Raw genomic sequence first — 17,946 nt, 5'->3', positions numbered from 1 at the left:
CTACCACGTGACACTCATAGTAATATATATTTTTTTTTTTTGAGATATAGTAAATTTTATTTGAAAAGATCAACACCATTTCACGTCACACAATGCGAAGACGCCATGTAAAATAATGTTTTACATATATGATAGGTTCGTATGCGCAAAACATCTTCACTTTAGTATATTATTCTTTTTATATCTTTTAGTAATTTCTTTTTTTTTTCTTATTTGGTTTTTTAGCCTTCTAAAATTATATATAAGCGATCATATATATCGGATCCAAGAGAGTTAAAGATCCTTTTTCTTAGCATAGACGGGGCAAAAAAGTTTGATGAAAAAGTAAAAGAGAATTTCAAAGAAACACATGCCCTAATTTTAACTTGCACACACGGTCAAATCTGAGTTGACCCTTTAATCAATTACAATAATAGATACAAATTTTTTTTTTTCATTCGTGTTAGTTAACTTTATTTTTGATTAAAAGTTAAGTTTAAGATTAAAAAAATTTAAATTTATTTATCCGGATGGTTAGAGGATAAATATTTGCATGGAAAAGCCAATGAGCTTAATTTGTAGCTCAACTTATACTTACTCAAAAGATTTATGATTTGGATATTATATTAATGTTTAAAAAATAATAATATTATTAAGATGAAAAAAAATGATAAATGGACAATTTTGCCATTCCAAGTTTAGTATGCATTCATTCAATTCAATGCGGATAAACTAACTTCCGAGAATGCAGCACACATGAACACCCTTCAGCATTTGTGTGCAACTTCAACTGTAACTCCCCCTTCCATATTCAAATCCATTTGTTTTTTAAGTTCAAAGTATAAACATCTTAGAGATGAATTAGCATTAGTAATATATAGTTGTTGTTGGTGTATAGGACCATGAAGGTGGTGGTGGAGAATTTGACAGGAACACTCTTCTATGTGCAAGTGGGAAATGATGCCACGGTCGAAGATCTTAAGAGGGAAATTGAGGCCCAGCAGAAACTCCCTTGTGATCGTCTGATCCTTGTTCTTGATGCTGATTGTAGGCCTTTGATGAGCAAAGAGGAAGAAAAGGCATCTCTTGTTGATTGTGGTGTCCAAGATGGGTCCCACATTTACCTTTTCTTTAATCCTGTTGAAGATGATTCTAATGATCATTTTTTGTTCACTTGGCCAGATGTTTTTCTTGGTTAAACCCACCAATCTACAACCCTTTTCCCTCCTCATTAGTTAGAGTTTTTCAAAAAAAATTCTATACGTAATGAATTTCTTGCTTAAAATGCATGTTTGGATTAGATTTCTGTGAAACTAATTTTATTTTATTTTTAAAGAGTTCACATGTTTTAAATTTAGTCCATTAACTGTATACAGGCTTTATATTGTCTGTTTGTATTGAATTGGATGGAAAAGCTTGAGATTCTCACAAACTATATCAATTGCCTTATGTTCATTTAGAATTCTTGATGTTGATTCGAGTTTGTTTGTGTTAGTCATGACATCAACTTCTATTTCAATAGGATGTTTGCATTCTAAACTTGCAAATTATAATAACCCAAGTAATTAAAACTAGTAAATGGGCATTAGAGGGCTAATTAAATAAAAAATATTGATTTACCAAAAAAAAAAAAATTGATTTTGGGGCTAAATTAATTAGGGGTAAAATTGTAATTATGTAAAAACTGTCCCATATAGAATTAAATATTTGTGATACACTGCACACTAATCCAATAATCATAATTAATGTTAAAATTAATGATTAAGTGAGTGAGTGGTAGAGTTGTAAAAGGAAGGGAAGCTAAAGGGCAAAACGATCATTTCATCCCAAGAGATATTTTGTAAAAGTTGAAGCACTCTCTCGTCCCTCACTTTTCCCTTGAGTCTTATCTAGGGGTGTTAACGAGCCGAGCCGAGCTTTGATCTTAAAAGGCTAAGTCTGTGTTTAAATGTGTCAGTCTGACCAAGTTTGTTACCTGTTATAAATATAATTATCAGCTTGTGACCTGACTTATTTACAAAAATTAAAAGACTGGTTTAAGCCTGTTAGCCTGTTTTAAAAAAGTAAGATAACAAAAATTTATCAAAACAAAATATACAATCAACAACACTAGTAATTCTATAAATATTCATAAATTCAATGTATATCCAAACAGCATAATATAGAACAAAATAATCCAGAAATTCTGTTTAACCAATAAAATATGGTGAAATGGATTGGGAAGAAAGAAAGGGTTATTACAAGTAGTGTAAAAAATAAAAAAAAAAATAAAAAATAATATACTAGGTCAGCCTGAGAGGCTCTAAAGCTGAGCTTTTAAATTGGAGCCTAAGGCCTTTTTATTAAATGAGCTTTTATACAAGTTCAAGCCTGGTGCCAACTACCAATTTTAGACATATAAGCTCAGGCTTTCACGAGCCGAGTCAAAGGCTCCTGAAAGGCCCCTGGTTCGTTTAGCACCCCTAGTCTTATCTCTCTCATTTCTCTTCCAAAACTAGTGACACTCCCTCCCTCTCACCCCATGAAAATTTCATTTTTCCTTCTTGAAGCTTAAAGTAAGCCACCACCTTACACCATCAATCATCCATAACTTTCCTTACTTCACCTTCACATAGCCGACTTAGTAGGAAACCAAGAAGAAACCTAATCCCTCTCCTTCTCCACTGATGTGTGCCACCTTCAAGGAAGGGAAAGATGGAGTTTCTCCACTTTGATGCTTGGGATTTTAGTTCCTTCCAATTGTAAAGTATTTGAGGTAAGTTTCTATGGTTTATTTTGGGGTTTTGTTGGTTTTCATGAGTATATAAGTTAGGTTTTCATGGAAAATTAGGGTTTTATGAACGAGCGATTGAATGAGGAAATTAATACTTGAATCCTTAGTATTATGTGTAGAACTGTTGTTGGGTGTAGCGAAACTAGCTTGGAACAGCCATTGAGCTAGGATTAGTAGACGGACTAATATGCAATTGAAAACTTATGTGATGATTTGATTGTTTAGTTCATTGGCCAATTGAACTCTTGTATAGACTTCCCTTGAGGATTTATCCTAAAAGGGACGGCTCTTGGAAGTTCCATACGGACACTCACTTTGAGAGACGACTCATTTGAGTGATCCTAATGTTCTGGGTGCACAAGTTCAATCATTTCTATTTTCCCTCTAGATATATGTTGTTATTATGCCATGTGATCTAACCCTTCATACAAGAAAATGAACTTAAGGATGAAATTAATACTTGAATCCTTAGTATTATGTGTAGGACTGTTGTTGGGTGTAGCGAATCTTAGTTGGAACAACCATTGTGCTAGGATTAGTAGACAGACTAATATGCAATTAAAAACTTATGTGATAATTTGATTGTTTAGTTATTTGGCCAATGGAACTCTTGTATAGACTTCCCATGAGGATTTATCCTAAGAATGACGACTCTTGGAAGTTCCATACGGACACTCACTTTGAGAGACAGCTCATTTGAGTGATCCTAATGTTCTGGGTGCACAAGTTCAATCATTTCTATTTTGCCTCTAGATATATGTTGTCATTATGCCATGTGATCTAACCCTTCATACAAGAAAATGAGCTTAAGGATGAAATTAATACTTGAATCCTTAGTATTATGTGTATGACTGTTGTTGGGTGTATCGAATCTGAGTTGGAACAACCATTGAGCTAGGATTAGTAGACAAACTAATATGCAATTAAAAACTTATGTGATGATTTGATTGTTTAGTTATTTGGCCAATTGAACTCTTGTATAGACTTCCCATCATGATTTATCCTAAGAATGACGACTCTTGGAAGTTCCATACAGACACTCACTTTGAGAGACGGCTCATTTGAGTGATCCTAATGTTATGGGTGCACAAGTTCAATCATTTCTATTTTGCCTCTAGATATATGTTGTTATTATGCCATGTGATCTAACCCTTCATACAAGAAAATGAACTTAAAGGTGGAGTAATTCTCCAAGGACCCTTAGTTTACTAAGATTTTTATCTCACCCTTTTTTGGGAATATGTTTCAGGACCTCAAGGAGGAGGAGCTAGTACCAATAGGGAAAATAAGCATGCATAATCCCCGTGGAGTATCTTATGGTGTTATTTTGTATTTTGGAGAACATTTTGTAAAGCCATATATTTTTAGAAGCTTGTATTCTTTTAGTTCAAAGCTTGTAATTATGGCATATGTAATGGTATTCAAGTTTAATATTCATAATTTGTAATTCAATTGCTCAAATGCTATGTATATGAAATGTATGACATATTCCATTAGAATTCATGTATAAGGTTCTATGTGATGTTTAATTTAATGGCTTTATGCCAAAGATAATGATTGATGGATGAAATGGATGTATTTGAGGTTGATTATTTGTAAACATTGATGGTATGGTCTATTAGGTGAATGAAGGGGGTCTAAGTCCTAGGAAGAGGTCTAAGACATCAAATGGAACCTTTCAAGTTCAAACTTAACACGATAAAATGCTCTAGGACTTTTCCCTCTGGTTAAGCGTGCTACAGCGTAGGAGAGAGACTAAGCATGCTTGGGAATCACAAAAAGGCTCACTCGAGCGCATTAGAGCGCGTTAGTGAGCGCTAAAATGCGCTAGGAACATTTCTCTTTATTTGATCGCTCTACAGTGCGCTTTAATTAAGATGGAAATACCTATTAAGCGCGTTACAGCGTGCTAGGAAAAATATGTGCTAAAGCACGTTTCTGGGCACAAAAGTATAATAGCCCAAATAATTAGATTAAATCATTAAGTGTTATTTAATGGTTAAAATAGGATAATTAGATGAAAAATATAATTATTAAAATTAAATCACTTTCCAGGGTAAAAGTGTGAATAGTGAAAGTTTTGGGGTAAAAATGCAATCAGACAAAATTACTCGGAACTTAGAAATAATGTAGTGGGAACCGCTCCATAAATTTTATGAACAAAAAATACACTAAGTTAGTGGTTGTGTGAGTAGGTCATGAAGAATGAAAGAGTATTTGACCACTTAGATATTTTCCTAATTTAACAAGTCAAGTATTTCACTTACCTTTCATTTTCTCTTTCCTCTCACACGAACTCTCTCTCCCTCGGCAATCTCTTTTCTTTCTCTTTTTTTTGGCCGAAAACTTCCCTTCCCCATTTGCTTGAATATCCATAGACAAAGGCAAGGAAAAATTGTTGAAAAATTTTCATCATCTCTACCAAATTTCCTTGTGAGTGAAACCCACACACCACATCCATCTTAGAAGCTTGTATTTGAGAGAGAAAACATCTAAGAAATACCTATTTTAAGATTTCCCCATGGATGGCCATGGAAAGTGTTGTTAAAGCATGAAAGTCCCTCATTTTAGCTTGGTTGAAGCCTCTAGGGTAATGCAGTTCAAATGCCTTTGATTTTCATGAATATTTCATAGTTTTTTGTTTTTTTTTTATAACAGAATATTTCATAGTTTAGGTATAACCCCCAAGGGTAGCTAAGTTGGCAGCTGAGCTCCCAAGGGATTGCTTGGTGCAGGGATCAAACCCTGCCTCAAGCAGTTGCTTGGAAAATCTTTGGGGGCCAGAGGATAAGCCAAAAAATCTTCGGTTGGGGGATTAGTCTCGTCCTTTCTCCGGTTGTGAAGCTTAGTGCACCCACTGTTACAATGAAGGGCTAGCCCAAACGGGCCGTACCCCGAGGGCATGGTGGCCGGAGAAGGTTGAATGGGGATACCTCCTGGCAATGTACCAAAAAAAGAGAGAGAGGGTTTTCATGGTTTTAATGAATGAGTGTTGACATGGATATAAGTTCCTTTGTAAGGTGTGCTAGAGAGTTATTCTTGATAAGGAAAAAGCATAGAAACCACCATTCTACTCACTTTGAAATATTGGTCATGAACAAAGTGGAGAGTTATTATGATTTAAGGCTTTGAAATATATTTTGATAGTATTTTTATTTGTGTTTAATGATGTAGTATTGAGCCTAGTGACATCTTGGTGGAGAATCAACCCTTGGAACACCCATTTGACCAAGTTATAGTCTCTTGAATATTTCAAGTATAGGGTAAGTTGTTGAACTTGAACTTTTGGCAAAAATATGATTACTAGTTTGATGTGTTATATGTATAATGTGATGTTGATTGAGCTCACATCCTTGAAATAGTTGGACTTGTGTGGAAAATTGATAGCCTGGACTTCTTGGTTATAAAGGAAAGCTTGGATAAGGAAAGGACTATAGCACATTACTCCAAGAGGTAAACTTCTAGACTTTAAGGTTAGTCCCCTTTGTTGTTCTACCATACTTCATTGGAGTAATGGTTCATGTGAATGATTATGCATCGTAGTATTAGAACATAGTATAATGCATTGATTGACAAATGATGAATAATATGAATGGATGATTGAATGTTTCTTTGGCCAGTAGAATGTATATATATATATATATATATATATATATATATATATATATATATATATATAGTCTTTCCTTGGACTAGCCCTATGAGAAACTCCTTGTGGTTAACACATGAGAGAAATAACCCTTTGAGGATCTCTCTTGAAAGTACTATATTAGTGTGAACTTCCATTGGAAATAGCCTTATAAGGATCTCCTTGTGGTATATATACCTGAGAGGAACAGCCTTATGAGGATCCCTTTTGGAAGTGTTACATGGGTTATATGATGTATGATATACTATGATTATTTTACTATTGATGCACAAGAAGTGAACTTAATGGTAGACTATTCTTCCAAGGACCTTTAGTTTACTGATATTTTATCTCACCCCATGTTGGAGATTACATTTTAGGTGGGGTTGGATCTTCACATGGCAAGAAACTAGCTTAGATTATGATTATTTAGCATGTGGATAATGATTACCATTTTGATATACATGTAATCATATGTTAGGAATTATTTTGGAAATATGATGTATTTTGAGAGATTTGTATATGGCCATACACCTTTTGTAAATCTTTGATGTATATTTGATAGTAGGAGCACAAGTATGATTTATGTAATTTTAATGTTTAATGATGGATATGTATGAGATTATGATGAATATGTAATTTCATTTGAATGAAGCACTATGTTTTGTCATTCAAGTGCCCAAATGACATGTACATGCGACTTACGTTATTTCCTATTGAGAATCATGCGTTAGAATTCATTTAGTTGATGTTTAAATGCATGGCTAGAAGCCTCATTTTAATGAATCCATGGATGAATTATATGTTTTAAGCTTATGAATAGTTAGATGGATGTGTTGATGTGAATTTGGGAATAGTTTGAAGCCTCCTAAAATTATAGAATTTACTTGTTACTAAGTCATTCCCAGTTTTTGAAAGAGTAGGTGCTATTCAAATTCATATTTTATACTAGGTCAGTTTTTATAAAGGCCATATCTCATTCGCCCCTTAACCAAACGGGACATGTTATATATCATTTTAAAGCACAGAAGTCTAGAATCATGTATCCAAGTTTGAGAATTTTTGGGTAACAAATGCGTTCCCAGTTTGAGGAGGAACCAAAACTACCAGAATTCTATTTACACTATTTGTCGTGAAACCTTAACTTTTGTTAGGGTGACTGTTTAAGCTATAGAGCTCCAAATTGAGTGAGGCTTGAAACCATGTAAAGCTAAACCAAAGGTGTTTAATCCCGAAGAAAAAAATTACTCATATTTCATAAAATGAATAATTGACTAAGTTACAAGTATAAGTAACGAAGTAAGACAATTTCACTATTGATTCAAAATTATTAATGTTGCGCTTAAAACCATAATGAGATAATACATCGAGTGCACACAGGGTGTTACACTAAAGCACATTAAGCCAGTAATTCTTGAGATAATTTGGTAGCTTTGTGGGGCTCTTGGGTCTTGAGTGTGTTTGGGTTTGTGTATAGGCTGCAGCAAAATCACAAGAGATTATTTGCGGTTTTCTAAGAGAACAGAAATATAAATGAGAATAGAAATCAAAAGAAAATCTCAACAGTTACAAGTTAAAATTAGGGTCTTCAAATCTCACAAAATACCTACAATCAGGACTCTCCAAATCAAATCATGAGCTGAACATCAAAGGATGAAAATTGGAACAATGTTCTATTTGTCATAAGATAACAAATGAAAATCAATATTAGGATTTATAAGTAGACATCTTAAGCTAAATAAGGGGTAGCTAAAGATATAAAGCTCCTGCCATGTCTCATATTGCAGGAAGGTTTTGATGAGCGGTCATTCAAACTTCAAACTTGTCAAAAGCTTAATTATGACATTTTCACTTTAAAAATAAGAATGGATGATATGATGAGTTTATGGTCTCAAATTGAGACTAATTATGGTTACAAAATTATATTTCATGGTATTTCAACATGATTTCTCAATCTCCTAAGAATCAAGTTAGGCTAAGAACTAGTGGCCTCACTATTAATATAACACCTCGTATTTCTAAATGTATAACTATATATGGTAATGTTGATTAAAAAGGTAAGATTAGTGAAAATCCTGAAATTAGAGTCAAAATACGTAAAAAGGGTAAAATGGTAATTTACTAAACACATATCTCTAGGCATAAAAAATTGAGTAGAAGGTCTCAAATGATAAAAATAATGCCGAAAATGAATTCAGGACGAAAAATCGAGTGGATAGGCAAGTGTCGGAAAATTTGATGAATAATGATTTTACCAGTGTAAAATACTGCCGTATAATTGTATCGATAAGCGTGAAATATGATCAGTATTTTTAGGAAGTAAAAATATGGCGCGAACGAGAAAAATATGTAAGTTATGAATTTGTGGGTTAAATTAGGTGACTTATTAAAGTTAATTCGCATTTGGGACCCACCTATGGGTTTAAGAGAGTGACTCTTTTGTTTAGAAAAATCTGATCTTCTCTCTCCTATTTCCTTCTCCTCCATCGTGAGTTTTCTCCATTGAAGGGCAAGAGAGCTTTTTGAACCACAACTTTCATTTCTAGCCACTTTTAGGAAAAACTCTCAACTACAAAGTTGTTCCCCTTGAGATTGTGAGTGACTTTCATATAGAGTGCACCTTGTGGTGAGCTTTGTGGAGGGAGATAATGCCCTATTTCAGCCACAAATTTTGAAGGTTTTTGGAGAATTTTTGGGGCTTTTGTGTTGAACCATTGGTTGGAGATCACTCCCTTGGACCATTGGAGGCTATTGGTGGTAAGATTTCACATTCTCATTTAGTTTTCCATAAGATCATAAATTGGATGAGGGTTTGAAGTTGTAAATTGAGTTATGGTAGTTAGGAGCATTAAATGGTATGTCTCCTTTGGAATTAAATGCTTAGAATGATAAATGATGATGATGGATGTAATACAAATTATTGTGAATTGGGAAGTTTAATTTAGGCAATTTTATGATGAGTTTCAAGACTTTATGAATTGGCATGAGTATGGAATTGAATAATTGAGTTGTGGACCATTGGTATGAATTAATTATAGGATTAAAAGATGTGTTTGAGTGTTAAATTGAATTGAAAACCTTGGTGTATGCCTCTTGGAAGAATTCGAACCATAAGGAGAATGTAAGGAAAAGTTGATGGGAAATTATGGTTTAATCAATGGTTGATGTTTTAGTGTATAATTATTGGGTAGGTGAGTAAGTTTGATGATTCAAGTGGTTGAGATAGTTGAATTAATGGTGAGAGGGCCATTAGGCCTAAATGGCTAAAATTGGTTATAAGTCTTGTGAAATTGATGAATTGTTTGCAATTGATTGATGGTCGTTGTTGTTGATCATATAGGTTGCCTCTCACGGAACCAATAGAGGAGGATTAAACTTGGAGCATACATTTTGGAGCATTGTGCTTGGAGTTGAGGTAAACTTTTGTAACTTGGGTTTTAATCCCTTGTGTGCTCCACCACACCTAGTGGAAGGTTGTGGTTGGATTTTGTGTTTTTTACATTGTGTGAATATGTATGTTCATGCATTATTGCTTGATTGTGCGACATGCTTGGAGCATGTTGTGTGTGAAATTTTGTGATCTATGGTCAGTAGATGTGTGTGGTTTGGACTTCCGCTAGAGATATCCTTTGGAGATTCCGATCGGGTTTTGCCGTAGGGCCGACTCTGGGAGCAGCACCAAGATGATCCAAACATTTGACTTCCGCTGGATAGGGCTCATGAGGATTTCCAGTTAGGTTTTTCCATGGGGTTGTCTCATCCATGGGTGAGGCACCAGGAAGCTTCCCAGGAGTTATATGATGGGGTCTTGATCGGAATCCTTTAGTGGATGTTCTTGGATTTGTGCCCAGTTGTTGTAATTTTGTATGTTATGCATTTTACATGATGTTATTGTTGCACATTGAGTGATCCATGGGGTGGAGTAATCCTCTAGTACCCTTGGTTTACTAAGATATATTTGTATATCTCACCCCGCATTGGGGGACATCATTTTAGGCTATAGCGAGCATGGAGGAGCTTTGGGCAAGAGGTCCGCTTAGTGGTGGAGTTAGATCATGAGGTGCATATGGATAGCATGACATTTTGGAGGAGTTTATTTAATGCACATAGTATCACATTTAGCAAATTGGACTTAGATCATGAACATATTGCATGTTGGGATTCCATGCTTTTGTGGTGTTGATGACTAGATTCTAAGTCTATGTAGTTGATGTTGGGAGAATGCAACTGAATAGCCCTCCTCAAATCAGGTAGCAAACCGGAGACAAAGAAGCACATGAGAACCTCATCCGAAAACTCCGTTACTCGGTTGATCAATGCCTCAAAATCCCTAATATAATCACTGAGCTGACCTTCCTGTTTCAACTTGGATAAAACTCCTCGTAAATCTTGATACGCCGTTCCCCCAAACCTTTGATTAACCGCAACCTTCAATTTCTCCCAAGAATGAATAGAGCCACCATTAAACAACCACTGGAACCATGGTGCTGCTACGCCCTCCATTTTCATTCCAGCTAACCGCACCTTAACCGCCTCAGGAACTTGTTGTAAGCCAAAGTATAACTCCGTACGAAAAATCCAAGTATTAGGGTTTGTGCCGTTGAAAATAGGAAGCTCCATACGAATTGATTTCAATAAAACCCTTGGATCATGAGGATCCAATCGTGATAGATGTGTTCCAGAAGAATCAGAAGAGGAAGACGAATTCGTACCACGTATTTGATTAGGGTCACCATGACGATTCTCCACTCCAACAACCGCAGCATGTATCTGCTGGAGTTGCGTATTGAGCCCAGCGAACTGGCTCTGATGTTCCTGAAAACGCTGATCAAACTTCGATTGCATCTCCTCCAAACTTCGATCAATGCGAAGTTGAAATGAGCCAAACTCCTCAGCAAGATCTTGAACACGCATGGTGAATCACTTGTTGAGCCCGAAATTGATGAAAGCACCAATGATAAGGGACGCGAACCCCTTCAATGGAAATCAATTGGGAAAACAGTGGAAATCAGGGAAAAACAAGAGAACAAATCTGAATCTATTTCTTTGAATGAATACTTCTGGTTTTTTGACTCACATTATAATACCCTGATCCCAATACACCCATCGTTCCCCTCTTAAGCCACGTAGGCAAACTTACAAATTTACAACAACTCATCAACATAGTCATTTAGCTAATGGGCCTAGTAAGCACAAAAGTCCTTGGCCCAAGAAGGGGCCCCTGCTACTCTCCTTGACTTGGGCTCCTGATCCACTGTTGTATCATGATGATATGGCAACGGTAAGAACATGAAATGATGATAATGATATGTGTATGCATTTTTACATCATGATGCATTTTTCTGTTTGGTGTGTGACCGCATTTCGTGGCATGTATGCATTAGATCCAAGTAGGCTTTGAAATTGTAGAATAGTTATATACAGGATCATGTGGATGAGCACGCATCATATAGGCATCCCTCAGTACCAGGGTATGGGACACTTGACATCCGTCCACATAGGTCACAGTGGGATTCAATAAATGAGGGTGCTGTTGCATGAAATTTCCACTGTGTATGCACGCGCACGACGGTGCTATGAGCGTGATGAAGGCGTTATATACGCAATATGATATATGATGAAAATGATAAATGATGAAAAGGCTTTTATGTTTGAAGCGACTGTTTATGATTTTGTGCCTAGTTTAATATTGTTGCATTATGATTTTGTTGCCACACTACTGGGATTTTCTCTCACCCCTTTGGGGCTGCTATTTTTACAAAATGGCAGGAGGACGTAAAAGCTTTTGAGGACTTGGATATTTGCTGTTGGCTTCTACTGTTTGGGCATGCTGCTATTGATGTGATATTTTATGGATGACTGTATGAAATTGAGAAGCTTTTATTACTGTGAACTATGATTTTATTATTGCATTACGATTTTATGACCAGCAAGTATTTTGGAAACAAATGTTGAAACGTTTGCGAAAAGGATTTTGATATGTTATCTAAATGCTGAGTTTTGAAAAGTCTTTGCGAGCACTTTGTAAGTTGTCGTACTGGGGCTACGAACCTCCGATTTTCTTGTAATTTATATGCACGCGTAGCCCCAGGTGTCTAGTTTCATTATATATAAACCTTGCAAAGAAATTCTGAAAACTCGATTTATTATGAATTTTACCAGCCAGGACGTTTGTGATATTTCCACTGTTTTCTCTCTTATTTTGGGAGTTATGTTTCAAGGGGAAAACGAACTCCAAATCACTATTATTTTATATGAACGTGAAGACCCAGATGTCTAGTTTCCAGATTAGAAAGAATATATTTTTGAATCGTTGAACTGGATTTTATACGAATTTTTAAAGACAGCAAGGTCTATCAGGAAATTTATATTTTTAATAAGTTTAAGAAATTCTGTGTACTCTGATTTTTGTAATTAACCAGATCCCCTCTTTAGTTTTAATTGGCAATGTAAAAGCAAAATTTTTTTAGTCTCTAAAATACTATTAAAGAACTCTAATTCCGCTTAGCAAACAACTCTCTTGGAGGCCTACAAGAGAGGGTGTTACACTAAGCATCCTTAGGTTGCTAAAAGGCCATATCAAGTGCCGTTTTTCATTTTACATCTTTTAAACGTCGTTTTGCTTAATATTTCACTCTAGGATCCTTTATGACTCTCAACACCATTTATTATTTTTCATTGATTCTCCAACCTTCCAACCACCACACAACCCATCTAATTATCATATAACACATAATATATCATCCAATCAATTTCAACAACATAAATTCCCCTTTTTTTGTCTATGGTCGAATTGCACAATGGTGTAATTCCAAGGAATTTCCATCAATTCTAACTACTCCACACATCATACTGTAACAGCCCGTTGTACATTGATATTGTTAACATTAATTATGATATGAAGCGTAGTTACAATCACAACAATTCATTTATAAAAATGCGAGAAAACTTTTTCCGTTATTACGCGAGCATTTAAAACAATAAAAAGCGTAATAATTAAAAGTTGTGACCGTAACTGTAATCTCTTTGCGAAATACTTAATTAAACTAATTTTGTAACTTATTTTACTTATTACAAGTCACTAAGGGGTTCCCATAAACTCACTTAGCATAATTCTCACTTTTACGTTTTCTACCCTTCCGAACATGGTCCGATTATTATTTTTCTGCGGACACACCGCACAAAACCAGTCCTTCATCTCTACCTATCTTTTTTCTTACTTAAATACCTTTCCAATTAGCCATCACACGAGTCATTTCGATCTCGTTTACTCTGGATATCGCCGTTTGAAGTTGGAGAAGCAAAACTGCCAACCAACCCCAAAATAGCTCCAAACATCCTTCACTCCACGAAATAATGCAGAAATTCCACTAAACCAATTGCTCTTAAATTATTATACAATAAACTAGACACATCAATCTTCAATTTGATATATGATACACTTAGTTTGACCTAGAAACAAAGCGGGAATTAATTTCCCAAAACTGGTCCAGATGTGCCACAAGTGCAATGAGCAATTGGGCAGTCTGCACTCTCTGCCTTCTCCAGGTGGGCGTCCAACCCAGGATTCTCTCAGATTTTACCATAAGTTAGAGGACATCACAACCTTCAAAATGGCGTATGACATGTCCCTATCGGACCTCTGTGGAGGGAGATATGCTCTCCCGAAGTTCACCTAAATTCTGCCAATTCTACAGAAAATTCGCCAGAGTTTCCTTTGTTTTTACAAAATCCCAAAGTTTGCAAATGCTTTCTAATACCTCAAATGTACCTAATAACCAATGGGTGGCACACACAAGGACCAAAAATGCCTTGGAGAACTTACAACCCAACTCAGTTTATAGTTATTACACAATTCATATCATATTGCTCACTTTATTAATCCTTAACTTATTTCAATCACCAATGTCCATTTACATGCATCTTCTAACCATACACATAATTATAATCCTAAAATTTGCCTAAAGCCCTTCCATCATATTACATCAAGTACTCATTGTACAATTACAACATCTCAATTACATATTACAACTTACAAATTCATAACTTTAAATTACAACTTGAAACATAAAGCATAAAATAACATATACAACATGTACCTAGACTTAGGCAAACTAGCATGAACAAATATGACATGAAACTCATCCTACATACATATGGGATGTTCATGCCCTAAGTCTATCCTAGGCCCCATGGCCATCAAAATGTAAAAAGTAGAAATGCTCTCCAACACTCATCTTACGGGCCTCTTGCCCGCCACTCCTGTGCCACTGCTACCTCCTGAAATAAAGCCCCCAAGACGGGGTGAGATATACAAATATATCTCAGTAACCCAGAGGTTCTGGAGAAAACTCAGCCCAATGGCTCACTTTGATGCATATAAATAATATACAATAACCTCTTTAAAAATGGGATAAAACAAGGGATTTAGAGAAACTGGGGAATATAGGAATACAAAATACGACGAAGCTGGAATAGTAGCTACCAATACCACGCAACGCCTTGCCTAATGGCTTGACATATAAGCCTACGGGTCTCATCCAAGGCGTGTTCCAAGAACAACTAACCAAGGTACCCCTCCCATCCGCATACACCTGAGACTTCCTAGTGTGCTCCTATTCGGATCACACACCACGACCCTGGGTCAACTAGAACTCCCTCTCGGAAACCTATCCAGTGGAAGTCCGAAACGCCCGAAGGCAAAAACCATCTACTGGCCAGAGACTCGGTACCTACGTACCAACATACATACTACATGCATGATCATGTTATTCTACTCTACTCATATACACTTTCTACCATCACCCTCAACGGGTATGGTGAAACACACAAGGGGAACAAGCCTCAGTGCCAAGAGATTACCTTAATAAGTTCCTCCACTTAGCTCCACAACAGTATACTCTCCGTGCTCGTCACTCAACAGAATGCCTACACAGAGGGCATTCCCAATTACTCAAAACTCATACGAATATATGCTAGTTAACAATTATACAAGCATGATTCAATCACTTACCTCAATCCCACTTGGTCCTAGACCAAGGGCAATCCACCGACTCATGGTTCGGGGTTCAAATCGACGTACGACAACCTACAATACCATGTACGAATCATCAGTACACGGTAATTCGATCAAAATACGAAAAACACCAAAAATCACCACTACACCTTGTAGGTTCGGCCTTCTTAGGCTTATTTCACATTTTATTTTTCTAAATTTTCTTTCTCATTTTATTATACCTCCTTAGGTTGCCAAAAGGCCATACCAAGTGCCGTTTTTCACTTTACGTCTTTTAAACAACGTTTTGCCTAATATTTTACTCTAGGATCCTTTATGACATTTAACACCATCAATTATTTTTCTTCGATTCTTCTACCTTCGAACCACCACACAACCCATCTAAATAGCATTTAACACATGATACATCAACAAATCCATGCCAACAACATCAAATCCCTAAAATTCCCTACATGGCCGAATTGTAAACTAGGTAATTCCAAAGGATTTTCACTCAATTTTAATCACTCCATACCTCATACAATCTCATTATATCAACATCCAATCATGCAACAACTCGCCAATCCAATCCTAACACATTTCCAAAATCCAAAGTCATGACAACCTAAAATTTCTCCAAGTTAAAAATCCACATTTTTCCTCAAAATTTTTTATTGCTTTTATAGCTAATACACATTATTCTAAGACACATTCATGTACAAACATTTTCCAATTGAACTCTCTAAACACATCAATCAACTAAGCCCTCTTTAGGGTTCATAAATCAATTCACATGATTCAACCGCGTAAATACAAGGAAACTCACCTAAATGCAAGGCACAAGGCTCCTCCTAAACATACTCCACCATTGGAGCACTTAGAAGCTCCAAGATCTAAGCCAGTGAGCCGCGGCCTTGGGGAGGAATTTTCGCAAAATACAGCTGGATTCAAGGCTTGAAACTAGTACCAATGTGTTTGGAAGGCCGTTTCTAACAAATTTCAACACAAATCTTGCTTGTTTTGGTGGAGAAATGATGAAGTTAGGAGGGAGACAAGTTTTGAACCAAAACTTGCGTGAAGAACAATGGGGAAGGAGGTTGGTATGGCTTCAAGGGAGAGAGAAGAGAGAGATGATGATGAATAGTGAGGGGAGAAGATGTGGCTTAAGTGGATTTGAGTGGGGTGGGTCCCACTGCCACCTCACGCGATTTAAAACTAATCTGAACTTTCACTAAACGTCCGTAAATTCACAACATATTTAGAAACTCTAATTTTTAACCTTAACCATTGTCTTTTAATTATACTTGATCAGATGAATCCTGAGTTTTCCGGTTATTCGGAGAAAACGCTGTTTTAAGCTGTTGCGCGCGCTGTTGGCACGCTCCTCCAAACTAACTTATTTCCATCAAATTTGATCAGAGATCATATTTCCTAATTCTATAGAACATTTATAACTTATATTTAAAACCTAGAGCTCAAAACTCAATCGGCACATTTTACGGTGCAATCGTACCGCAGTACTTTTACCCGGTTATAACACTATCTACTGATTTTTTCTGAAACTTGCCTATCCACTCAATTTTTCATTCTGAATCCATTTCCAGGGTTATTTTTACCATCTGATGCCTTCTACTCAATTTTTATCTTCCTAGGGTTGCGTGTTGGCTAATTACCACTTTGCCCTTTCTTTGTATTTTGGCTTTACTTTTAGGATTTTCACTAATCCTTCTCTTTAATTCTCATATAATATTTTAATATTTAAACTTAGAAATGCGAGGTGTTATACATAAAATCCTATTATATCATCATACAACCATACCACAATCCCATTATACAATCCTAACAACAATTTCAAAACTCAAGGTCATGACACCCTAAAAATTTCTAAGTTAAAATTTCACAATTTTCATCAATAATTTTCATGGCATTTCTAGCTCTAACACATCATTCTAAGACATTATCATCTAATACACATTTGCCAATTGAGCTCTCTAAACACATCAATCACAAAATCCCCCTTTAGGGTTCATGAATTCAATCACATGATTAAGTAGTTAAAATGCAAGGAAACTCACCCAAATGCTTGGCACAAGACTCCTCCTAAACATACTCCACCATTGGAGCATCTAGAAGCAACATGAACACATCTACCTATGTGAGCCGCGACCTTTGGGGAGAAATACCTCAAAATCTAGTCGCTTTCATGGTCCAAGGGTACCACCAATGGCTTTAGAGGACAATTTCCAACAACATTCAAGTTAAACTTTGTTGGATTTGGTGGAGTTATAAGGAAAAGAAAATTTGAAAGGGAAATGTGTAATGGGGAGGTGGAGCCGCGGGTTTGGCTTGGAGGAGAGGAGGGAAGTGATGATGAATAGTGTCTTAGGCTTATGTGGTTTAAGTGGGGTGGGTCCCACCGCCACCTCACGCGTTTTCAAAGTGATTTAACTCTCGTTTAATCCACTTAACGTCCGTAAATTTATAACCTATTTAGAAACTCTAATTTTTAACATTAACCATTGTCCTTCAATTACACTTGATCAGATGAATCCTGAGTTTTCCGGTTATTCA

Source organism: Gastrolobium bilobum, unplaced genomic scaffold (genome assembly GCF_033153095.1).
Source record: "Gastrolobium bilobum isolate Gb01-03AN ecotype WA unplaced genomic scaffold, APGP_CSIRO_Gbil_v1 utg18295, whole genome shotgun sequence".
NCBI lineage: Eukaryota > Viridiplantae > Streptophyta > Magnoliopsida > Fabales > Fabaceae > Gastrolobium > Gastrolobium bilobum.
Note: the sequence above shows the minus strand (reverse complement) of the source record.